Source organism: Oculina patagonica, chromosome 5 (genome assembly GCF_052425735.1).
Source record: "Oculina patagonica isolate OP01 chromosome 5, crgOcupat, whole genome shotgun sequence".
NCBI lineage: Eukaryota > Metazoa > Cnidaria > Anthozoa > Scleractinia > Oculinidae > Oculina > Oculina patagonica.
The window spans coordinates 11498497-11524243 of NC_135762.1; the positions used below are offsets into that span (position 1 = coordinate 11498497).

The 25747-nt window shown below is 36.6% G+C and overlaps 2 long non-coding RNA genes across 5 annotated transcripts; both read left to right on the forward strand.

Moving 5' to 3' along the window:
* Nucleotides 1–1616: 1616 nt before the first annotated feature.
* On the forward strand, nt 1617–23000 carry LOC144655450 (uncharacterized). Of its 2 annotated transcripts, XR_013571107.1 has the most exons (7): nt 1628–1902; nt 1992–2056; nt 2407–2428; nt 3342–5050; nt 5264–5322; nt 6143–6164; nt 7521–7877. It is a non-coding gene; the product is annotated as an uncharacterized LOC144655450 (long non-coding RNA). The 2 variants fall into 2 exon arrangements; XR_013571106.1 differs by lacking the exons at nt 2407–2428; nt 3342–5050; nt 5264–5322; nt 6143–6164; nt 7521–7877 and adding exons at nt 22033–22054; nt 22736–23000 and having other exon boundaries at nt 1617–1902.
* LOC144655451 (uncharacterized) lies at nt 11007–18631 on the forward strand. Of its 3 annotated transcripts, none has more exons than XR_013571109.1 (4): nt 11007–11075; nt 17259–17323; nt 17687–17708; nt 18326–18631. It is a non-coding gene; the product is annotated as an uncharacterized LOC144655451 (long non-coding RNA). The 3 variants fall into 3 exon arrangements; XR_013571108.1 differs by lacking the exon at nt 11007–11075 and adding an exon at nt 12766–12885; XR_013571110.1 differs by lacking the exon at nt 11007–11075 and adding an exon at nt 14913–15080.
* Nucleotides 23001–25747: the final 2747 nt, after the last annotated feature.

Below are 25747 nucleotides of genomic sequence, written 5' to 3' on the forward strand. Positions count from 1 at the left end.
ACCTAACATTTATGTAAATAACAACGTAAATATTTCTTTGTCCCATGCTCGTGTCATATTGAATACTTCATCTTCATTATTTACTTAAACTTAAAATTTACCATCTTTATTATTTACTACAAACTTGATGAATTCGACATTGCTGATCCTAGCAGTATGCAGGACGCGTGTCACTTATCAACCTAGTAAAATGGCCTGAGCTCGCAACGAGTCTCTCGTAGCTCAGTTGGTTAGAGCGCCCGACCGGTATCTGGGAGGCCATGGGTTCGATTCCCGTCGGGGACTTAGAATTTTTTCTTTGTCCCATGCTCGTGTCATGTTGAATACTTCATCTTCATTATTTATTACCGAGCTTAAAATTTACCATCTTTATTTTTGATACAAACTAACGGTGTTGTGACAGCGGGCGTCAGGAACTATTGATACTGATAATCTTGCTAACTCCAAAATCAATGCAGTTTACTTGTAGTATTTGTATCCCTATAATTTGCATTTTTGGAGTTGATTTGCTAAAAGCGGCACAATTTATTTACACTTTAGCCATTCCAAAAGCAAAAAAAACAACAACCCATAAATTCGATTCATCGACGTCATGTATGCCTCACGTTTTCTTAAATCTATGATTTGTTGTTTTTGGCCGAGATGGATGACAACTGTTGTGGAAAACTACATTAATAACAGCTTTTTCATTTCATAGAAACATAAAGTACTCAAAACTTTCAAAGACGTGTGATTTCAAGTGCCTTTATCTGCCCAGGGTAATTATCAAAATCCACTTCTAAAAACATTATTGTGTTCCGGTGGAAACGATCGCAAAGAACGAACTTTACGGCCAAATATTGCAAGCCATCACTGAGGACGCGGTCGAGAGGCTTGTAAGCAACATAAACAATCAAAATAATGTGGAAAGTGGCCCTTTTAATCCAGCTATAAACGTTATTTTATCGATAATAAAGATTTGTATATTATTTTCATTTCAAAACAAACGATTCATATTTTTGCATAAATTATAAGCTCCAAAAGGGGTGCAAAAATACCATTTTAAAACCTTAGTTTAATTTTCTGTAGCCGTTTGGTGTTGTAGTCATGTTATAACAGTGCTATGCATTAAGATAATGCAACTTCAGATTATATAAATTTACTTTCAATTCGTCTTTGGTCTTGGAAAGTGTGGAAAATAATTATGCTACATAATTTAGTTAATAATTTTCCAAGCTAATTTATGCATATTAGCTAGGTATTAACTTCAGGTGAAAGATAATTTATCAATTATCACACAATTATTATTATATAGGTTTTTATACCATGCAATAGAAAATACAGCCAATCAGAATACAGGAAAGCCGTTGTATATTCGACGGTATTCAACCCAACCTTACCATCGTGCGCTGCGATTGTATTCTCGACGAAATTATTTAGCGTATTTTCTATGGCATGATATAAAATAGTTACACAACACTTTCTCGTGGTATACTATAGAATATCCCACTTGTCACTTGTATTTTCTTGGTATACACACGAGCCTTAAGGCGAGTGTGTATACCGAGAAAATACAAGTGACTCGTGGGATATTCCATAGTATACCACTCGAAAGCGTTGCATAACTAGTATATATACTTTTAAGTCAAAGGGGCCACTCAATAAAGGCTAGAGTGTGAGACTGTTTAAAGAAACTGTTGTTTTAAACAAAAACTCCGTAGGAAACGATAACCAGTAAAACACACCCAAGCTAATATGTAAGGTCCACAATTAACGTGGCAATTTTTTAAAAATTTCTTCCAATAAGAAGTGCGGATCCATTAAGAAACATCCATTATTTAACTGTTGAGCTAAGAGCGACAGCCTTAAATGTGCAACAGCCTTGAATGGGAACACGTTCAACATTGGAGAGTGGAAAATTAGGTTATTCACAGCTAATTATTTTCTGTAATTTTTACAGTGGGATACACTGCTAAAATTATATGGACGTTTTAAACGTTTCCTTATTGCAGGTGAAAACATGAAGTTCTTGATTGTGCTTGGTATTTTGTGCGTTTTGTGCCTCGACATCGGACAGGTATAATGTTTATATTATTAGTTGAATACCAGAGATGCGTGATTCGCTCACCTCCTCTCCCTAACCACAATATTTAGCATTTGCAACACAAGTAGTCCGTTTTGACACATATCAAGCTGGAAAAAGATCTGTTAATTTGTTCTATTGTACAATTATCGGTCAAATGAGTAAAAACAATGAACTACATCAGCTTAGCCAGGGGAGAAAAGAAGCTTTATCGATTCACTTCGGCAGCCATTTTAACAGTTCTGACTTCTGGCCTTAACACTATAATCGTCAAGTTATCTTACTTATTTAAAGCAAAGTGTAAACACTTATTTTTTTTCTTTTATTTGACTGGTCGAACGCAGGTTGAGAGCATCCATTTTAAAGGTTAGTCAAATATGTCGGTTAACTGTTGGTTGTTGTTGTTGCCACATAGTATTCTGAATAATGCACCTATAGCTAATAAGAGATTATCCAAATTATCACGAATTACAAAGAGACCTGCAGACGAGCGTTTCTCAAACCTCTTGAAGCCATTTCGCGTCTGAAAAGTTAGTTTGTTTGCAGAGTGTTTATAAACAGATATCCAATTTTGTAGATTTTAAAAGAGAACATTGAAGCCTTAAATTGATAATACTTCAAGGATTGGTTTTCACATTAAAACTAATCCGCCATTTGACAAATATTGAAGACATAAAAGCAGACTATGGGTCTGAAATGGCTTCGGAAAGTTTAAGAAACGCACGGCAGAGCCTCTGATCTCGGTTTAAAGATAGGTGATATAAAGGGTCCAAGTCGGCTATTACTTATTTCTATCTATTTCGCTAATAAGGATGGGTGTTGGTTTTATCCCACTAACACGCTCTTTAATCTCTTCCGGTCAAGTGCTTTACACACTGTAGTGATATCGACGTAAGTTTGTCCTCTCCCAGACTTTGTATCGCTGCTGGACTCATAAATTTAAATATCTTGAAACGTAGTGGTGTAAAGAATAAATCAAGGTCTAAATTCGTCGGAATTGTTTTCGGGTGCTTTTTTATAACGGAATTATTTTTGCGTTTGAGATTTGCGGAAGGCTTTTTAAGGGGTTGGTTGTAATCGGAATTTTTCATGGTGAGTGGCTTAGCAATTTGTTTATCACACCAATTGCGAAATGTATCGCAGTTGTTGTAAAATGAGAACAGTTAAAAATGGTTTCATGTTTTATGGAAAAGGGAAACATTAATATTTTGCAACCAGAACTGTATTGCTATTGCTAATTTCAGTTTCACTTGATTTTTGCTTTCTCGCTTACATACAGATTGTCCTCCTGATTGCGCTGAAGTGCCGTGTGCCAAAAATCCTTGCAATGTCCTGGCTGATCCATGTCCTGACAATACTGTATGCAGACCATGCTACTGTGGCAGTCGCGGCTGTCACCATAAATGTGAAATCCCTCGAAAAGGCTGATACACACGTTCAAGAAGCCTGGCCTTACTTTAAACGTTCCTAGTCGTTGTATTCAACGATTGTAGAATAAAGAAGTTAAGAGAAAAGTCCTGTCACTGTCATCATTTAGTTAGTTATGCTAAAAAATCCCATTATTTTTGTGTCACTGCAATTTTGAATAAAAATGCCGAGAAATTTTTAAAAAAACTCATACTGGATATACGCGTTGAGTGTGTATTTTTCCAAACTGCACGAAAAAAAATAAGTGTTCCCCCAAATTATCGACTGCCAATTACCTTTATTTACAACTTTCGGTGCCGCTTCTCAACTGTCGGCACTATCGATTTCTATGATCTTTACTTTAAGTTTAAACATTTTAAAAATACTTAATTGACCGCTCCCAAGTGGGGTTTTCAGGGCCAATGTGGACAAATGTGCTTTTAAGAGCAATTTCCTGCAGAAAAGTTAAAATCAGAAACATAAGTTATTGTACCTTTATTATTTAATAACTTAACAAAATACATAATGTCAATGTTCATGCTTTATTTAAAATTAAGATTTGTAAAATAAAGAAGATAAAAAAGCGGAATCGTGCTAATGTTTTAACTTATCCGTTAACTCCCAGTCTCGCAGATCGTATAACGTGAAATCATAGGATGACGAGAAAAATAATTTGCTAATTATTATGCTCCTTTTAATTTGGAAATATCAGTTACCAAATCTATTGTCACATATTTAATTTAGATATGAATTTTCAAAAATTCGCTCTTCGCATATCCATGTTTGATTTATGATGTTGTTTCTTTCCTGGTATCGTTATTTTGGGAAAGATGGGGTGTAAGTCATAAAAACATAATTCTGCTTACATCAGTCCTCGTTGCATTGGCGCAGCGGCCCATGGTTTTGGTTAATTTTCCTTCAAATAAAGTGTCCAATATGGAATTATAATGATACAAATGGCAGCTTTTAACAATTACAGGTGCATCGTCCTCTAACTATGTTCGTTGGAAATTTTAGTCACATTAACTGCCAATCCTTTTCAATAATTTTTCACATACAATTTTTTTCCTATATGGTAAAAAATGGAGCGAAAAGGTGCTATAGGGATGTTAATCTGTGTTCGTGATCATGAACTGTTTTCTTTGATTTATCAATGTATCATAAACACAATTTTAATATTCAATTTTACAACAATATCAACATTTAATATCGCATTTTCGTAACTGGGCAAATATGCGTATTGCTTCTTATCATAATTACAGCAACACTTGAAGAAAACTGTCTAAAATTATCTAGTTTATTCTGACAGTCGAAAAATCTCAAGCTGAATTGTTCTTGTTAAGGAAAAATCTAACTCTTAGTCTCATGATTTCCACCGAAAAATCACTCCCAGTTTGTTAAGATCAATACAGCTGAAAACCAAGAATATTTTACAATGTATTCAGCTGCCTAAACCTACCAAACCTAATTATGTACGAATAAGCAATGGGAAATTGTAAAGAAAATTCACATTCATATTTTCCGATATCCGAAATTAAAGCCTTTGGAGCACGTCATACACTCAGAGCATCAATTTAACTGGTGAGCGGAAAGGTTTATCTTTTAATAGCACATAACATCTACCTTTAATATGTTCATTACAATTATTTCGAGGAAAAAATAAGACAACTATTTATACCTGCTGAAACGTACCAGAATAACATTTAAGTAAAGAGAAAGTCTTAAAGTCTGACCACATAGGGAAACTTAGGCTGAAATTTGACTTTCCTTTGCCTCTTTTTATCTCCTTTGCAGGTAACACTATGAAGCTCTTCGTTCTGCTTGGTATTCTGTGTGTTTTCTACATTTCGCAGGTACGTATTATAATCCTTGATGAATTACGTGCATTTTACTCGACCAATTTCAGTTGTTCCTTTGATATGCGCTATAGAATATCGGAGATACATAAGCTATCCTTTTTGTAACAAATTTAGTGTCCATTCTAACATATCAAAAGCTGTTGATAGCCGCCTCATTGGACAGGTACATGTAAAAATTCTTGATGAAATGCGTGTATCTGACTCGACCAATTTCAGTTGTTCCTTTGATATGCGCTATAGAATATCGGAGATACATAAGCTATCCTTTTTGTAACAAATTTAGTGTCCATTCTAACGTATCAAAAGCTGTTGATAGCCGCCTCATTGGACAGGTACATGTAAAAATTCTTGATGAAATGCGTGCACCTGACTCGACCAATGTCAGTTCTTTCTTTGATACGCGCTTAAGAATATCGGAGATACATAGTCTTTCCTTTTTTGTAACAAATTTAGTGTCCAATCTAACGTATCAAAAGCTGTTGATAGCCGCCTCATCGGACAAGTTTATGTCAAAATGCTTGATAAATTGCGTGCACTTGACTCGACCAATTTCAGTTCTTTCTTTGATACACGTTATAAAATATCAGAAATAGATAATCTTTCCTTTATGTAACAAAATTATTGTCCATTCTTACGTATCAAACGCTGTTGATAGCCGCAATTAAATTTTGGCTTGATTGTCTGCATACAGTCTTTAAAGCAACTTACGTACGTTTTATTGTTATAATAATTTTTTGTTCTCCATTTTATGTAAAGCAGAGGATACTAGAGTCGTTTATTAAGTGTTCTAACCTTATTTTTTTATCATACCCAGGTAAAAGGCGAACCAGCAAGACGTAAGTCTATGATTTAGACTTTTAATTTTCTTAAACGGAATCCTTAGCATACGTATTATTTTAAATTGAAATCAGAACTAACTGTTGCCACATGGAATTTACAATACACGATGGGTCACTGAGTATTATCCATTAGCTAACGAGAGATTAGATCGGCCATCAATACAGTAAAAACCCGCGATTAAGAGCTTAATTACTTTTTAAGAACCTGTTAGGCTAAAATTTGTCAGTTAGACACGCTCCTTATAAGAACCTCTTTATTAAACCTAAAATTTGGAAAAAGGTCCTTATTTTCTAAAATCGATTAAAAATGTTTACTTTTAAGGAAATAAGATTAGTCGATATTCTGGATCCTCTTTGGAAACACCTTGGAGCCTTATCACTCCCGCTGCAATGTACCTTATTCTCACTTAACTTCGCGAGTACAAAATTTCGCGATTTTCTCGATCTTGAAAAAATCGCGAAATTTAATATTCGCGAAATATAGGACACGCGAAGTTTAAAATCGCGCAATTTAATACCGTATATATATCAATAAAATAATGAAATTCAATGTGCTTTATAACAGTAATTCGAACATGTCTCAGCTTCAGGTTTTGAATTTTTTTTGTTGTTGTTGTTGTTAAATTTGACCATCAGCCATCTTCCACTGCATCACTCTTACTGTCCGAACTGTCCTCTGCAGCTAAGTTCTTCAAAATCTGGCTTTTGCAGTCGTAGATTGGTATCTATCAGGTATTTAGACTGAGGAATACCTTATGCTTTGTTATGTTAAGATTGTTTTGTTGCTGTTTTTTACGATGACGATCGTATTAATTATGTTGTTACAGTTCTGAGGACAAAGCTTCATATTGAAGAATAGAAAAACACAACGCGAAATTTAATACACTCGAATTCTACCTTCCTCTCAAAATCTCGAAATTTAATAATCGCGAAATATGGCTCTTGGTTTTTCGCGAAATTTAGTGAGAATAACGTAAATGCGAGTGTCGAAAATCATAAACTATTATGAATACGATTACAAAAAAAAATAAAAGGAAAAGGATGAATAACACTAAAACTATATTTAAAACAATGTAAATTTTTGCTCAGATAATAACGACCTATTAAGAACCTGAATAGCCTAAATTGATGCTAATTATTATGATTTAAATAAGAACCTGTTTAGGCTAACTTGGGAATAAGCAGGTTCTTACTCGCGGGTATTTTACCGTATTCCAAAAGGCCTACATTCTTAACCCCTTTTCCTTTTATCTTTATATTTTAACGACCCACTGCTATGTTCAATTTTCCTTTTTTTATCAAATTCCGCGTTGGCGACAGGGATCTCAATATTTGTTTTCTTTCTTGCCGTAGGCTGCCCATCTGAGAAATGTCAGGGAGGTCCAGAGGTACAATGTCCTGATCCTGAAGATGGTTCAAACGTTAAAAACCCTTGCAGATATAAAGCTTGTGCTCGGGAGGACGTTTGTCGGCTTTGCCACTGTGACGGAGAGTGTCGTGCCTTCTGTGAACCACGTTGATGCCTGGAATTAATATTGTAACGACGGCGGGAAAAGTTTCATCTGAACTTAATCCCGTTATGTAGCCTTATGTAATGAGTGTGAAGTTAAAAAAAAGAGTTTGAGTTAAAAAGTATTCTCATGATATGCACTTGATGTCACGTGGAGTAGACTTAAAAAACTCAATAATAAAATACGAGAAATGGGTAAATGTGTGAAGTCGATGTCTTTTAAAACGGTTTGTTCCGAGGTAGGTTTCTATTATTGGAACTTTTAAACCTAAATATTTTACAACTAAACATCATCTTGGCTATTCGTAAGAGATATGAAGATTCGTTTATGTTGCCTTCTGGATCATTTTAAGCATTGCCGTCCTTCAGCGCTGCGAGAAAAATAAAAACGTTTCAAGTCCACGAAGCACCCATATATGGGGTTTTCATGCTATATTAAATTAAAATTATAATGATCTTCCGGTCAAAGTTGCAAATCCATGTTTAAATGAAGCTGCGTTGTGGATAAAGCACCTTAAAATTTTTCAGCCTTGTTTTTTTAAATTCGTTACTCACATACCGTCTTAACGTCAAAGTTTTTTTCATTTAGGAGTAAGTTTCCCTCCATTTCGTGATAACTACCTTGACAGCTCACCGAATATCACTGTGGCAAATTTGGTGCTTCTTACCGAAGAGGATGTAGTAAATTTCGCAATAAAGCTCAAATTTTACCCACCCCTTCCTCCTGGGTACATAAAGTGTCCCCGTTAAAAGAATTCCGGATGGGCCCATATCTTCCTACATACCTTATTTGATGAGTAGGTTGGGTAAAAAGGCAGCCAAAGGGCTGATGTGGACCTACTATACTAAAAATTAAGAATTACATTTATAAATTTAAAACTAGCACACTAACTAACACTAAGATAAAAAGAAGAGAAATTTACATACATCATTAAAAATATAATAGATTAAAAATTAAAAATATATTAAATCATCATTTTTATTAGCGACTACTGTTGCCCCCTTGTCAAATGAAAAATTGTCTACAATTTTAACATGTTTATGTAAAATTTGTCTAAAAGAATAAGAATTATCTGGTACTTTAACTAATCTATTTACAAAATTCCAGATTACAGGACCTCTGTATTGTAGGGTGTTTCTGCCAGTCTCCGATTTAAATCTAATGATGTTAAATTGGTTAGGAACACGAGAAGATCTAGAAGTTACTCTTTTAGAAAACAGTTCGCATATTGATTGGGTCGTTGTTTCATAATATACTTTGTGCATGAGTAACAGTACGGATTTTTTATAGAAGTAGGAGATGGGCAGCCAATCGGATTTTATGAGACATGTGTCATCTGCCATCGTTGAATTAACGTTATTCACAATACGAGCTGCTCTTGCATGAATATGATGTAGAGAGTTCAGTGCAGAAGGAGAACAATTTCCCCATACTGAGATTCCATATGTTACACTGGGGATAATTGTTTTAAAGTATATTTCCTCGAGAGCCTTCTTGGGGAGGATTCTCATTCTCTTCAACGCTCCAACCTTCTGCGTGAAATGTTTCTTTACTCAGTCAATGTGCGATCAGCTCATCGAATCACGGCATCACTATACCAAATTCCGTGCTTCCAACCCAAATAATGCAGTAACTCTTCCAATAAAGCTCACACCCCCTGGGTTCAAACAAGTGCCCCCCCTGAAAGAATGTCGGGCCTAGATAGGAAATTGATCAGCTCATCGAATACTATCACTGTGCCAAGTTTGGTGCTTTTAACCAAAATCGCACAATTATTTCACCATATTGACGGACTATTTCGTATTTTCTACAAAAAGAGATCCGGCAACAAGACGTACTGGGTTTTACTCTGCGTTGCATGTGTGTTTCCCTGCATTCAAATGTTTCACATATTTCGTAAGAGGTATATAAAATTGCTTTGCCTTTTCTTTCGATCATTTTAATCATGAAAGTGTGTGAATACAAAGTTTGTTTTTACATTTTACGTGATAAATTTATTTTTACAATTATATTTACCGTTTACCGTGATGTGCCTAGAAAAAAAATAGTTTTAAAGATACTAAATATAAAGAACAATATCAAGATTTATGAACAAACTTTGTTTACTGTACACCCTAATTGATCTACATCAACAAAGCTGGTGAACTTTTTGGCAGGGAAACAGGAAGAGCAACTCGAGCGAGAACGGAGAGTCCAATATGCAGATAAACGGCATTGTGTTGTAGTTTAGAGCATCAGTTGTAAACGGACTACGTGCAGACCTATGTATTTTCTTTAAAGTAGCAACTAAAAGAGCCGTTTATTGTTGGAAAACGCCCGGCACTGACAGTTGATTTTATCAAACAGAAATCGTATTTTAATGTTTAAACATAATATGAGCACTCGCAGTGTTAAACTGAGAACAATTAAGTATTCTCAGTGTGACGACAATCTGATAAATTATCTTGCAAGGAATCAGAAAGAGTTAATTGAACAGATGCACTAGAAACTTAAAAACTGTAGCAAACGATCACAAACTGGAATCAGGGCAGAACAGAAAGATTTTAGTACTATGGAAGCATACTGCAGCTTCAGTAGACTAATGCATGAATGGGATAGATATTGTACTGCGGAGTGGCTGAAAAGTGCCTCCTAAATCATGTTTGTCGATGCCTTGCTGATCATCAACGTATAAAACTAGCGCCGAATTGATCGCAATTGAGGATAATATGGGTCGTCTGGGTTCGTTTCATAAGCTCAAAACCAAAAAAAGAATGGAAGTCTAACTAAGCCAGCACTTTTAGTTTAGTAGAAAATAAATGTGTTTGCCGGTGTGGCATGTGGATCATTTTAAGTGGGTGGTTTGTTTAATACCAAAACAAAAGAGCTTCCCATGCAACTAAGAGCAATAGATCAATAGATAATAGCAAAACACCAGCTTTTTTACCTCAAGTGTTCTGACGTCAGTGACAGCTTTGTGCCAAGGAAACATAAAGTGTCAACTCAAGCAAGGAATTGCTTTTATGGAAGAAATTAACAAACTGTGTATGTTGATGAAAAGCACAAAACGCTAGTTAAACGGTTTGAATTAAATTTTTATGAGTGGTACCGAGAAATCTTAAACTAAAGGATGCTAGGCTGCTAAAGTAAAATTAATCATGAGTGCAAGGTGTTCGTCCTAGCGGAGAACCCTAATTTTTAAAGAAAGCATTAATTTACAATAATTAAATGTCACTAATTTAATGGTCTCGTGCACGTACGTCATCATTGTATACACAGGAAACTGATTTCCCATTCTTATCCAATCGGAGTGTCGTGCTGGTCATTTGTTAGATAAAGGCGTTCCTTCATTCCTGTTCAATCATTTCCAGCGTCTTGTCCTTAGTTCATCAGCAAAAGAGTAAAGTGCAAGCATAAGGTAAGTAACAGCCCAAAAAACAGTAGTGCGAAACAGGCTTGCGACAACCAGAGCAAAGACATTGACACTCATAATCTAATTACCATTAGGCAACACGAAATATGGATAAAACGCCGTAAATAGTTATTGCTGCATGTTTAAATATTTCACTGTGCAAAATTATTGAACTTTTAAGAAGCTACAGATCATCTGTAGACAGAATCTTGAACATTTGTATGGTTCTTTGTGAACGCTGTTGGAACCACTTGAGATCTAAAGTTTGAACTTAGTAAAGCTAGATCTCGTCTGTGTGTTCAGAAAATGTGAACAATACTTGGTTTGAAAACAGGGCGCATTAGAGAATTTGAAATGGTTTTCTGCAATTGGACCAATGTACAGATCTACTACTATATACTTAAGAGCAAAAATATTTCTTTCTTTTTTTGTGAATATACTAAAAGCATTTAGCCACTGGTTGTGATAGTTTGGTTGCTTGTTTTACCACTGCACTCTGCGTTCAGAAGCCTTTGTGTTTGGCTGGTAAACAGAAACTGATTCGATGAGCCAAGAAAATAATTATTTCTAAAGATACTTAATAGAAACGATCAGATATCAAGATTTGATGACAAACTTAGTCTGCTGTATACCCTACGTTGAACTACATCAAATAAGCTTGAGGATTTGTTTGCACAGTGATACAGTTTTGCAAATACATTTTAGGTGCACCTGGCCAATTACCTCTTCATGTTTCCCTGCAAGATATTGTATCAGATATTCGGCATACAGACAATCGCTTAACTGTTGTTAGTTAAATTAAAACTTGTCTGCACGATGTGTTCGTATTTCTGACAATAAACGACTATTTTAATTGCTAGTTTAAAGAAAATAATAGGTCTGTTTTTCTTTTTTTTTTACACTTCCACTATACACAAAAAACCCGGTATTGGACTCCGCGTTCTCGCTCGAGTTAACTTTTCCTTTTTCCCTAGGAAACGTTCACTAACTAGAATCAGAGCACAATAGAAAAATGTTAGCACCATGGAAGCATACTGCAGCTTCCAAGCGTTAATAGACTAATGAATAAATGGGATAGATATTGGACTGCAGTGTGCTGAAAAGACTGAATAGTGCCACTTGAAAGCAAAACACTATATGTATTGCTGATCATAAACTTATGAAACTAGCGCCAAATTGAGGATAATAGTGATCCTCGCTGATCGATGTTAAATAAACTCAAAACCAAATAAGAATGGAACTTTAACCAAGCCAGCACTTTTAGTTCAGTAGAAAATGAATTTGTTTGCCGGAGTGGAATGTGGTTCATTTTAAGTGTTAAGATTACCTCAAGTGTGTTGACGTAGCTGGCATCTTTGTGCCAAGGAAACATAAAGTGTTAACTCAAGCGAAGAAATAGCTTAAGAGATAAAGAACCTGTGTGTGTAAGGACTGTGTTCCGGAGAGCAGTTGAAGAAGAGAAGCAAAAACGCTAGTTTTTGAACGGTTCGAATTTATAAGTAGTACAGAGAAATCTTAAACTAACGGATGCTTAGCTGCTGGAGTATAATTGATCATGAGTGGAAGGTGTTTGTCCTGGTTACGGGAACCTTTGAAAGAAGGAATTAATTTACAATAATTAAATGTCACTAATTAAGGAATTTGATGGTCTTGCGCATGTACGTCATCTTTCCACGGAAAACAATTTTCCATAGCGTCCACTTGGAGTGTCGTGCTGGTTCTTTGTTAGATAAAGGCGTTCCCTTCATTCCTGTTCAATCATTTCCAGCGTCTTGTCTTAAGTTCATCAGCAAAAGAGTAAGAATACAAGCGTGAGGTAAGTGACATTCCGAAAAGACAATAGTGAGAAACAACCTGGACAGCCTTTCCTGACACCTGAACAGCCTTTCTTGACACTGATAATCTGATTACAATAATACAACACGAAATGTGGATAAAATGCTGTAATTAGTAATTGCTGCCTGTGCAAAGATTTCCTGATTACTGAACTTTTAAGAAACTACAGATCATCTGCAGACAGAATCTTGAACATTTGTACGCTTCTTTGTGAACGCTGTTGGAACCATTTGAGTTTTACAAGTTGAACTACGCAAAACATTAAGATTAGTCTCCTCTTGGGCTCGGAATATAGGAACACCACTTTCGTTTGAAAACAGGGTGCATCAGGGATTTTTAAATATTCGTCTGCAATTTTTCCAAAGCACAGATCCACTACTATACTGCTTTGGAGCAAAAATATTTATGTCTTTATTGTGACACACATTAAAAGCATAGTCTTGGTTGCTTGTTATTAGATCAGGCTGCACTCTGCGTGTCAGTATAGTACACGTAGATGCTTTCCTGCTCGGGCTTTCAGTTGTTAAAAGAAACTAAACTGATGCGACGAGAAAAAAATATTCTCAACATACTAAATAGAAACGATAATATCAAGATTAGTGTTCACAAACGTAGTTTGCCATACACCGGCTACCTTGATCTACATCTTCAAAACCGGTGCATTTTTTGGGAGGGAAACAGGTAGAGTTAACTTGAGCGAGAACGCGGAGTCCAATATGCAGATAATCGGCATCGAGTTGTGGCTTAGAGCAACAGTGGAAAACAACGGATTACATGCAGGCCTATGTATTTTCTTTCTAAAAGCAACTAAAAGAGTCGTTTAGTGTCAGAAAACGCCCAAAACTGACATTTCACACACAGAATATAAATATAACAAGCTTTTTAATGGAAAACTAACAACAATAAGTATTGTCAATGTGCCGAAAACCTGAAACATTATCTGCAGGGAGTCAAGAAGAGTTAATTGGCCAGGTGCATGTAGAAACTGTATTTGAAAAACTGTTTTTTAGAAATTAACTGGAATCAGATCAAAAGAGAAAGATCTTGGCACTATAGAAGCATATTGTAGCTTCCAAGCGTTATTTATAATAGACTTATGTTTCAATTGGATAGATATTGGACTGCGGAGTGCTGAAAAGACTGAAAAGTGCCACTTGAACACAATACACCACACGCAGAAATATATCATGTTCGAACGCATACAAAACGCTAGCTACCTTATGATTAGTACTGAGAAGTCTTAAAATGAAAGATGCTAAGCTGCCGAAGCAAAATTGATCATGTGTAGAAGGTGTTCGTCCTTGCGGAGAGCTTTGAGGGAACCTTTTTAAAGAAGGCATTTCAGTTCACGATAAACGGGTTTGGAGGAGGTCGATCGGTACCATTCAACCACTTTTGAGGTCATCAATTCGCACGTCAGTGGATTCTTGAGATTCGAGACTAAAACAGATTGAAAAGAACTTTCCACACAACTGCCCATTTTGAAAACAGCTGCATTCTGACAGTGCTAATCTAAAAAAAATGATCAGTTTTGGGTGCCAACTTGGTGGTAAAGCAGGCCAATATACCTAGTTGATCAGGGTCTCCTTTTTGGGGTTTATCATAAATAAGGACCAAAACTTTTTTGACCAGAAGAAGAAATCAGATGTACAGGAAGAATGTAGCGAGAATAAGAAGGCAGAGAGAAATGTAAAGAAAAGGAGCCGAGAAAAAAAATGGTACGGGGCAGCCAGAAAATGTCCATGCAAATTTTGGCTTATGCGCATTTGCCAAAAAAAAAATTCTACATTTTTACATGGAATCTTCATCGAACTCTTGCCACAGTGTAAAGAGTGCTTTTTTAGCAAAGTGTAGAATAATTTTGCATCGTACCACAAAAAAAAATCAACGATTAAAATAGGTTTTTTTAAATAAATTCAGCAGCCGTAACTGAAGGGTTAAGAGGAAAGGTCAATTTACTTTAAAACGTGCTTCTTTTCATACCTGTGGATCTGATTTATTGAGATGTGTACGTGATCATTTTATGCAAAAGAAACTATTAATCTTCCATTGTCATCCAATTGGAGTGTCGTGCTGTTTCTTTGTTAGAAAAAGACTTTTCCTTCATTGCTTTTCAATCAGTTCAAACGCCTTGCCTTACGTTCGTCAGCAAAAGAGTAAGTAAACAAGCGCAAGGTAAGTGATACTGTAGTCCGAAATACAACAGTGAGAAACAAGTTTGTAACAACCTGAACACCCTTCCCTGACACTCATAACATGATTACAATTAGAAAACACGCGATATGGATAGAATACTGTAAATATTTACAGTTTCACGTCGCAGTGCAAAATTACTGAATGTTTAACCAACTATAGATCATCTGCAGACAAATTTTGAACATTTGTTTGTTATTTAAAGACACAGTTAGAACCGCTTGAGTTCAACAGTTTGAACTGAGCAAAACTAATAAGCTTAGTCTCGTCTTCGGAAAACGCGAGCATCACTTGTGTTTTAAAGCAACTTGCGTAAAAGATTTTTTTAGATGCTTGTCTGCAATTTGGCCAAAGTACAGATCCACTGCTAGGGAAGCAACGGTCCAAGCGTAAACAGACTAATTATTGATGTGATAGGACTGCGGAGTGCTGAAAAGTGTCACAGTACTGGTTATTTGTAAGATAAAGCCTTCTCTTCATTTCTGTTCGATCAATTCCAGCGTCTTGTCTTAAGTTCATCAGCAAAAAAATAAAAATACAAGCTTAAGGTAAGTGACAGTCCGAAAAAAACGATAGTGAGAAACAGGCTTGTGACAACCTGAACAATCTTCTAAACTCTCATAATCTGATTACCATTAGACAATAAGAAATATGGATAAAATGTTGTTAATAACTATTGCTGAGTGTGAAAACATTTCATTGAGCAAAATTATTGAACTGTTAAGAAGCTACAGATCTTCTGTAGACAGAATCTTGAACATTTGTATGCTTGGTTGTGAACGCTCTTTGAGCCAGTTGAGTTTCACAGTTTGAACTGAGCAAAAAAATAAGACAAGTCTCCTTTTGGGCTCGAATTATGGGAACAGTATTTGAAAACAGGGCGCATCAGAGAATTTTAATGGTTGTCTGCAATTTGACCAGAGTACAGATCCACCGCTATATGCTTTGGAGCAAATATATTTCTGTCTTTATTGTGACATACTAAAAGCCGCTAACCACTGCTTGTAACAGTTTGGTTGCTTGTTTTATCACTGCACTCTGCGTGTCAGTAGTACAAGCGTTTCTGTTGGCCGTTGTCATCAGAATCTGTTCGATATTCCGAGAAAAAAAATTAAAGACATTAAATAGTACTGAAGGGCAACATCAAGATTTGCTAACAAACTTTGTCTGCTGTTCACCGGCAACGTTGATCTACATCAACAAAGCTGGCGAAGTTTTTGGCAGGGAAACAGGAAGAGTTAACTCGAGCGAGAACGCGAAGTCCAATATGCAGACAATTGGCATTGTGTTGTGAAACCATGGTGCGATGTTAGCTACTGAACCGGACTATGACCTCAGTCACTTTATAGCAACCAGATTGTGTGAATGTTTAGACATCTAAATATTTCTGGCTCCAGGGGCACCAAACAAGAAAATTCTAACAAAAGTCTTGGAATGTCGTTTTTCCGTTTCCCCATATCATTTAGGCCAGTTTAATGGGTTGTTTGTATAAACTATTAGAGTTTAACCTGTTCGGATATTTTAGCTGAATATTAAAGAGGCGGAAACCTTGAGAGAAACAAATCTTAGTACCGCCCGAATTTGCGAGCTGTGGCTGCCTTTCCGAAATCATACCTGGCGTTTTTCCATAACCAAAAATCACACACTTTGAAAACAACAGGCATTATGTTTCCCATATCACGAAAGTTCTAGTTGACTACGCGCTAAAGAATATCTGAGGGGATATAACAGTCTTTCCGATCAGATATTTGCCATGATAATCCGTCAGGTGCCCTGTTGGCTCGTCGGTGTTGTGTTTTAATTGCAGTTTAGACCAAAAACCTGCGAAATTCCCATGACTTGGCTCCTTTATATTAATTGTGTGATCCAATGATTATATGAAGAAAATGCATAAAATACTCATAGCGTTTTATTGCTATTTGAGTAGAACTAGAGAAATTCTAATAAATTGAAATAAGCGGGATTCTTTTAACACGTCTGAAGCAATGTTTTTTCGCTTTTTACCTTATACTCGTATAAGCTCAAAACACACATTAGCGATATTGATTGATTGACCGACCGACCGACCGACCGACCGACTACCTACCTACCTACCTAACTAACTGACTGACTGACTGACTGGCTAATTGATTGATTGATTGGATTGATTTTACTTTACAGTAAGCAGCATGAAGTTCTTGGTTTTGCTTGGTATTCTGTGCGTCTTGTGCCTCGACTTTGGACAGGTAAAGGACGAAATAGTCTGCTTTGAGATGTAATATAAATGATATCAGAAACACCATGGGTTTCTGATGATATATTTGCTATTCTCCTTTGTGCTTAATTTCTGATTCCATAAACAAAGAAAACGAAATAAGCTATATCCCGCTGACATTCAACTAAAAAACTAACCATCTCAAGCAGTCATTTACTTTTAAAGGTGGATGAATCGATGTTTGCTTTCAATTCAACTTCCCCTTTATTCTAACCACATTTCTCCAATTTTAAAAGCTAGTGATTTTACGAAAAACCGTCAAAGCGTGCAACGTTGTTTATTGAATCATCTAACAAAGGTTTTTTGTTTGTTTTTATATTTTCATCACACCTAGGTTGAAGGCGACCTTGTGAATAGTAAGTTTTTATACCATTGTTTCCGCTGTTTAAAGTAGTGCGTAGAGTTATTTTTAGTGGTTTCCTAAATGTTTTCACGAAGCAAGCACAAAGTATGCTTTAACGGATGACTGACCGTCAAGTCACACCCAAAAATGCCTCCATCATGAGTGTCTTTTTCCTCTTGCCTTGTATCAGATTTACTAATGACGATTATACGAACTGGGGCTTTGTCTAATTTCAAAATTAACAGCGCTTGTTGACTGGGAATCGTATAAGCCCGTTAAGAACATTTTTCTTATCGTCATTTTGTGCAGTGCCTGACAATGTCCTTTATGATTATCCGGCCTGCACTTATAATTTTCTATGTACAGTGCATGGATACGCGTTGATAAACTGGTTACTCTCAGTCTTCTGTTGTTGGTTGGTAGCCTGATAATTTCTCCATATCTCTTCCTATTCAGTAGGAAGATTTAGAATAAATAAATAAAGTCTTTTTATTTAGTAATGAAGTGGACAGTTGGAATTAGTAAAAGAACCGTTAAATGCAGTGGATAAAATTAAAACTGATTAATCTCGCCACGAAAAGCGGAAACTGACACGGTAATACTAATGTTACTCTCTTTTCCTGTACTTAGACTGTCCAAAGTGTAAAAATCCAGTGGAATGTTTTGCAAACCCCTGCGATGTACTGCCAGCGACAGAGGCTTGTCCTGCAGGAACTGAATGCGTGCCCTGCTACTGTAGAGGCGGCTGCGACCACACTTGTGAAGAACCCTGATTACGGGACAGAAGATGTGGCAAAACATCAGAAGAAAAGCCTTCAATGGGATTTATTCTTACATTTAACGTTGTAGGCAGGCTTTAATTTTCTAAAATGTGTAATTCAGTTAATGTAGAATAAAAATAACTGTAGAAATCCCAATAAAATGAAATAAGCGAGATTTTTTTTGCCTTACATCTGCGTAGCATTGAAAATCATTTGCGCAAGAAATAAAGAGTGAACAAAAAGAATGCACCAGAGAAACACCTTGGCCGCTACTTCTCAGAATTAAGAAGCATTTGGCAAGGAATGCCGGCATCAGCGGGTACATTAAAGAGTACGCTACTCAGTTTCAAAACGTTCTTTTAAAAGATCCGACACAGTGGGGCAGTGTCACCAAGATTTAGTGCTATATGAAAATTCAATGAAGGTGCACGTGCTGGTATTAATTGGAAATCCAACTATTCAAAGGATGAAAATCACATAACAATCCTTGATTAGAGTATATTCAAATCTTGGGGAATGAATTTATGCCTTTCTTTAATTTTATTGTTCAAGGGTTTTTTTGTTGAACAGTGAGTGCACCCTCACAGTTCTAGCATAGTTTACACAAAAACTTAGAAGACATCTAGTGACACTGTCCCTTTGAAACAGCGGGTAAAAGAAACGTAACACAATTAGGACTGAATTCAATCAGATTGGAGTATGGATAATTTGAGAACTTATCGTTTTCATTTTTGGGGCGGGAGAGGGTGGGAGGGAATTTTAAATATTTGAATTCTCTAAGTCAACTTTTTTCTTTGCCGATTGGTCTTCCGTCCACACGGTGACTGAAAACGCAATTCTTCCCAACCTAAAACAAAAACCGGTAACAAGGTGGAAGTGTTCCTTCGTGACTGTGAAGTAGTGTTTTACACCAGGGGGGAGGGGGGTACTCCAATATATGGGCTATATAGGTATGTGCCGCTGGACAGCGGATAGGGTATGGTTTTTGAGGTTCGTCATTAAATGGGTATCTTTTTATCTCCTTTTGGCATTGTGTTCCCGGAGTGATCCTTAGATAGGGTACCTACATTCTATGAGCTAAAATAAACGCCCAGCTAAACGAAAAATAAAAAGGAATCTTAAAACTGAACTAACCGTTCAAGTATTAGTAAAGCGATTTTATAAAGATTTTTTTTTGCCGTGCGCGGTTGGCTGTTATTTGGGTCGTCACGGAACGCTTCTCCTCCCCTTGAATAGGGTGTCATTTTTCGGTTTGGGGCCTTAAAACGGGTATCGCTTTCTTTACCCTTTATCTTTCGCGACACACCCCTATCCAAAATTTATGGGAGTACCCCCCCCCCCCCCCGGTGTTTGACTTTTTGCTTGTTTTGTTTATGGTCATGGCGAATGTATGACAGAAATAAATCCCGCATGTGAAATGCGATGTAGGAATAGAAAGAGAATGAGATCATTGCAGTTTTATGTCATTTTAATGTTAAAAAAATCTCCAGCTTTGACTGAATTCGAATCCATTAACTTTGTGCTATTCAATCGGAGTTACCAAAAAACTTTTAAACCATAAAGATACTAAAAGAACGCACAGCTCTGTCGTAGAGCGTTTGTACCAGTACTGCAAAAGCCCATTATACGTCGTAGCCTTTCTTTTAAGAAAACAATTCCATAAACAAAATAGAACTCATTCCTCTAGAACTACTAAGAGTAAAAGTGAGAGAAGCTTTTTCAATTACAAGGGCAAGACTCTTGAACCCTATGGAATGAACAGACGCGATGAACTTTATCTATTTATATTTTTATATTTATATTTTTACAATAAGCTCTTCTGACATAATATGTTCGGGCCAAAGTTGACGAGTCATGTGGACGCGTTAACGTCAGATGAGCCTGCTCCAAAATTTGCGTTTTCACTGAGTCACCCTTTTTACCGGATACCTTTGGAAGGAAGACATAGTGGGACCCCATGAAATAATCATACTATTAGACCAAAGGAGACTTATACACTTGTAGAAGTTTAAAAATGCGTAATGCCTATTTTCACCCCGTTTGTCTTATGACTTAAAGCGTCATCAAGGTTAAATCCAAAATCTTACACTCATGACTATTGTTTTTAGCAAATTCGCTTTTAAGGGGCTTGAAGCAAAAGTCATATCAGGATTTACAGCACAGCAGCCGTCTACAGGAATCGTTTTCCAACGTTGACAAAAGTTTTCTTCGGCAATCTTCTCTCGAAAGGAATCCAACGGATGGCATGGAATATTGTCTCCGATCTTTTCACATGTTTTTCACTTTCGTTTGGACACATTTTATGCACTGTTGACTTTCTTTAAAAGCAAAACTAAGCCAAATGTGATATTAATAGTTGTATTTAATGAATTGGTTACTCAGTGTGCGCTTTCGTTCTTAGAAAATCATCCGTCACGTGTATCGAGCTTAATAATCATATCTTCAGTGAAACTCTGGACCTCCTGAATTCTGAGTACAGTAAATCGATCCTAACCATCGTGAAAAGAGAAAAAAAAAATTGGGACTTTAAGAACCAATACATCCTAACTTTGCTCACAATTTGTTTAGCTGTCTATGGCTTTGATATTTTATCACACTTAGTTATTCACGAATACGGATTAAGGCTATACAAAACAAATACTGTTATTCACTCTTTCAGCACTCAGCATCCATTCGAAGAGCCTACAACACGGTCATACACTTTAAGGGTAAAAACCTGGTGAGCAAAAACCTTTTGGTGTTCTTAATTTTTTCTTTTTAGTTCTCGTTGCCTTTTTGTATGAACTGATGAAAGTTCGCAAAATAACATTCAAATAGTATGAAATATTAAATGTGTAAATTCACGGTAAACATGGTAAACCCAGGAAACTTCAGCACGGATTCTCGTGACTTTTCTGATTTCTTATCTGTCCAGGGCATAGTTAGCAACATGAAGTGCTTGGTTTTGCTTGGTATTCTGTGCGTCTTGTGCCTCGATATCGGACAGGTCAGTAGGACGTAAAGCCCGGGCCAAACGAGGATGAGAGTTGATGAGAGTTGACGCTCATGAGATTACGTCAACTCTCATCGACTATCATCAACTCGGGCCAAACGAGAGAAAACTGTCATCGACTCTCATGAAAATTTTTAAACACGTTTAAAGTCGATGAGAGCGCATGAAAGCCCACGAGAGTCGATATGATACATAAGAGTTTCATGCCGAACGAAAGTGAGAGTTTGGACTCTCATCAACTTTCATCCTCGTTTTAAGGCCCGGGCTTAACAGTATGCTGAAGACACGTAATATATATTACATCCGCTAGTCTACTCTAATGCTATAAAAAAGAGATTTTTAAAATAAATTTACCACCTTAGGCAATCATTTACTTTTATGGGAGGATGCACGATTTTTTTTATTCTATTGTCCTTATTATTTCATTCTTCTTTTTCTATTTTCCAGTTTGAAAGCTGCTTTTTTAAGTTAATCTCATTTAATCAGTATCTAAAGCAAAGGTGAACGACCAAACCAAAGCATGTTGTTGACTGAGCAATCTAACATATTCATGTTTGTTATTATCATATATTTTTTTCTTCTAGGTTAAAGGCTTCAAACTACCAAGTAAGTTGTAGTGTCAACGTTTCCGCCGTTTCAAGTATTTTGTAATGACATCCTTAATATTTTCACAAAGCAAGCACGACTAAGTGCTTTATCTTTGTAGATGTTGAATGGTTTTCGAGTCAAACCACTTGTATAACATTTCGGGACACCATCACGAGTTGGGTGTTATGAATGTTCTACCAAATTAACACTACCACACGCGTCCGCTTACCTGTCCTTTATGAATTTTGCTGGTGAAGATACGGAAGTATTGAATCACTGATTCGTCTTATCTCAAATCCAAGAGCGCTTGTTCACTGGGAATCCTACAAACCTGCTAAGATCATTTTGTTCATGTCATTTATGACTCGCGCGATATGGCCGGTGTTATCTTTAACGATATCATTTCCTGAATATCCTGTTTCACATTATTTCAGGATCTTTTTTGTACAATCTGTGGATACGTAGTAGGCGATAGGTAACAGTTACTTTCAGTCTTCTACCGATCGATAGTGACATGAATATTTGTCCATAATGCTCAGCTTCGTATCTCTATAGTTGGTTGCTAAAGAGGAATGGTCGAGTGCTTTGCAGCTTGAAATATTATCGTTAAATTGTACGAAACTAAGCAGGAAGAAAGCAGTGAATAAAACTCACGTTATATGATGCAAAAACTGTGATACTAACGTTATTCTTCTTTAGTCCAGAATTTAAGATGTCCAAAAGAGTGCCGTGTTATGGTGCCTTGTTTTGTGAACCCTTGCGAAGGACTGATAGTGCCATGTCCTCAGGGAACTAAATGTAAGCCCTGCTACTGTGAAGGCTGTTACCGCACTTGTGAAAAGCTAGAATAAAAGATGTGACAAAGCAGCTCAGAACAGAGCCCTTAGTGGCATTAAAAGTTGTATGCAGACTGTAATTTCTTTACCTTTGTAATTCAATGGGTGAAGAAATAAAACACATCAAATAATCATTTCGTTCAATTACTGTATTGTTTAAACTGGGAAAATCCCAATAAAATGAAATAAGCGAAATTCTGTCTTGCTTAAGAGGCATAATTTTTTGCTTTACGTCTGTGTTGGATTGACGATTATTTGCGTAATAATTGAACGTGAACAGTTCAAAACGAATATACCAGCGAAGCACGTCGTCCTCAAGACGTTAGAAACAGGAAGCATATGGTAAGGAACACATCGGCGGGTGCTATAAAAAGAAACCTGCTCATTTTCAAAACGTTTTCAAAAGGTACAAAACAGATCGAAGAAGTTAGCGAGCATCGTATGCGGCATAGTTATTGTTTATTATTTTTTATTAAAGTATTTTACCTTTTTTTATATGGTTTTAAGAACTGGAGGTGTTCGTTCGTGACTGCCAAAGAGCGTTTAACTTGTCGCTTAATTAATCGGGCGTGGCCGATTTAAGGTTTACCCTTTGGTCGTCCTAGAGCGTAGTCTCCTGGCGCGGCCAAAAAGACGGGGATAGCTCGGGGTTGCTACAAAACCGCTACGGGTGACGCATACCGCAATGGTTTTCATTTTAGTTTTGACAGGAAATCGTTGCAGGCACACTTGGTCGACTTTTGGGTTAATGTGTAATCAGGTTGTGTTTTTTTGCTTCGGCGGAAGGACAGAGAAAAAAGCTTACGGGGCAAAGAACAGTATGGGGCCCAGTTCTCGGCCACTTTTGACGTAAACTTGTATTTCTTACCTCAGAAGAATCGCAGGAACTTAAAATTTCTCCCAGAGCTAGCTACATTATTCAGCTTTTTGGTGTGAAGCTATCGACCGGTCAAAAATTAATTTGTCCGAGCAATAATAAAAATAAAAGCTCCATTTGTGGGCCCAGTTCTCGGCCACCTTGGCCCAGTTCTCGGCCACTTTTGACGTAAACTTGTATTTCTTACCTCAGAAGAACCGCAGGAACTTGAAATTTCTCCCAGAGCTAGCTACATTATTCAGCTTTTTGTTGTAAAGCTATCGACCGGTCAAAAATTATTTTGCCCGAGCAATAATAAAAATAAAAGCTCCATTTGTGGGCCCAGTTCTCGGCCACCTTGGCCCAGTTCTCGGCCACTTTTGACGTAAACTTGTATTTCTTACCTCAGAAGAACTGCAGGAACTTGAAATTTCTCCCAGAGCTAGCTACATTATTCAGCTTTTTGGTGTAAAGCTATCGACCGGTCAAAAATTAATTTGCCCGAGCAATAATAAAAATAAAAGCTCCATTTGTGGGCCCAGTTCTCGGCAACCTTGGCCCAGTTCTCGGCCACTAAAAAGCTTGACCGTAATTATCTGTAAAAAATGCTCAATTAATTTTCACAGTCATAAAATCACTCTGTAAACCTATTTATACTATATCGATCCCAAATTATTTTTATGATGCTTTGTTTTACTTTAGAAAAGAAGGATTTTAACGCGCCTAGTTGCCTATGTGCAGGTTCTGGCAAAACCGCATTGTGTGACCCGTGCATTTAGATGGTTTATTTTGCAGTGAAAAGGTCTTGAAAGATTTAGGTGTTGTAGAAATAATAGACAAGACAAGAGTCAGCTCAAAACTTAGAGATAAGATTGAACTTTATTTTTAAAACATTTATTTCTTTCATTCTGGCAGCAGCAGATGAAATTATATTAAAAACCAAGCGCTAAGCTGTGATAGCGAGCAGGGTGGCCGAGAACTGGCAAATACGCAAACGTCGCAAGAAAAAATTTCGAAGTAAATTAAGACCAAAAAATACAACGGTTCAACGAAAAGTTAACTAAAGCAGAAAGCTGAATTATTCTACGTTTCACATGCCAAAAATTAGCTCGTATGGTGGGGGCTTTTGGATAAAATACGAATTTAACTACATCCATGAATTTGGAGCCGTAAACAAACAACTTTTTTGGGAATGCAAATTCACCTACCTCCGCGTAAACTCGACGTGTGAGCTTTCTATATCGAATTGAACGATCAAACTCAAGATTCTTAAAGCACATGAATCAGTCTATCGTTTGAAGGAAATACCTTTTTCTTTTGATTCAACTGGAGTGTGAAAAAACGCGTTAAACACAAAGTGGCCGAGAACTGGGCCCCATACTGTACTGATATTCACCATTGTGAAATTGCACTTACTTTGACAAGTTAAAGTTATTTTTGTAAATGAAAAAGGTAACGTCATTGATGTCACGCAGTGTTTTTTTTTTAGCAAACTAGATGGTTTGCTGGTTTCTGACTATGAATGGGGGTGTGATCTTGCGGTATATTTTTTGAGCCTGACTCCGCCGTAAAACTTTTTTTTTATTTAGCAAGAACTGTGTCGATTTTCATTTCTGAACAATTGGTCGTCAAGTCGTTTGTCACAAAGAGTAGAATGTTTGTACAGCATGTTTTGGAATTATTTTAGATTTGGTTAGTAAGACGCTTCTGAAGACCTGAGCAAAACATTGGGAATGTACAGTATTAATAGGAACTTGAATGGAATTTTTCACAAGTTGGATAAAGGTATCAACTGAAAAAAATGGAATTCAAAATGAGAACTTGGATTTTGTTGTAATTAAATTTTATCGCGGATTGGATGCATAATATCACGGCTTTGAAAGTCTTCAAATAATTAGAAAGGTTCCTTTCTTCCTTTTGATCTTATTGTTATTTTCATGTATTGATTATTCGAAAGTGGTTTTCGTTGATACGAAAAAAAAAAACGGGTTTTCACTGAATTGCTTGAAGTATTTTTAG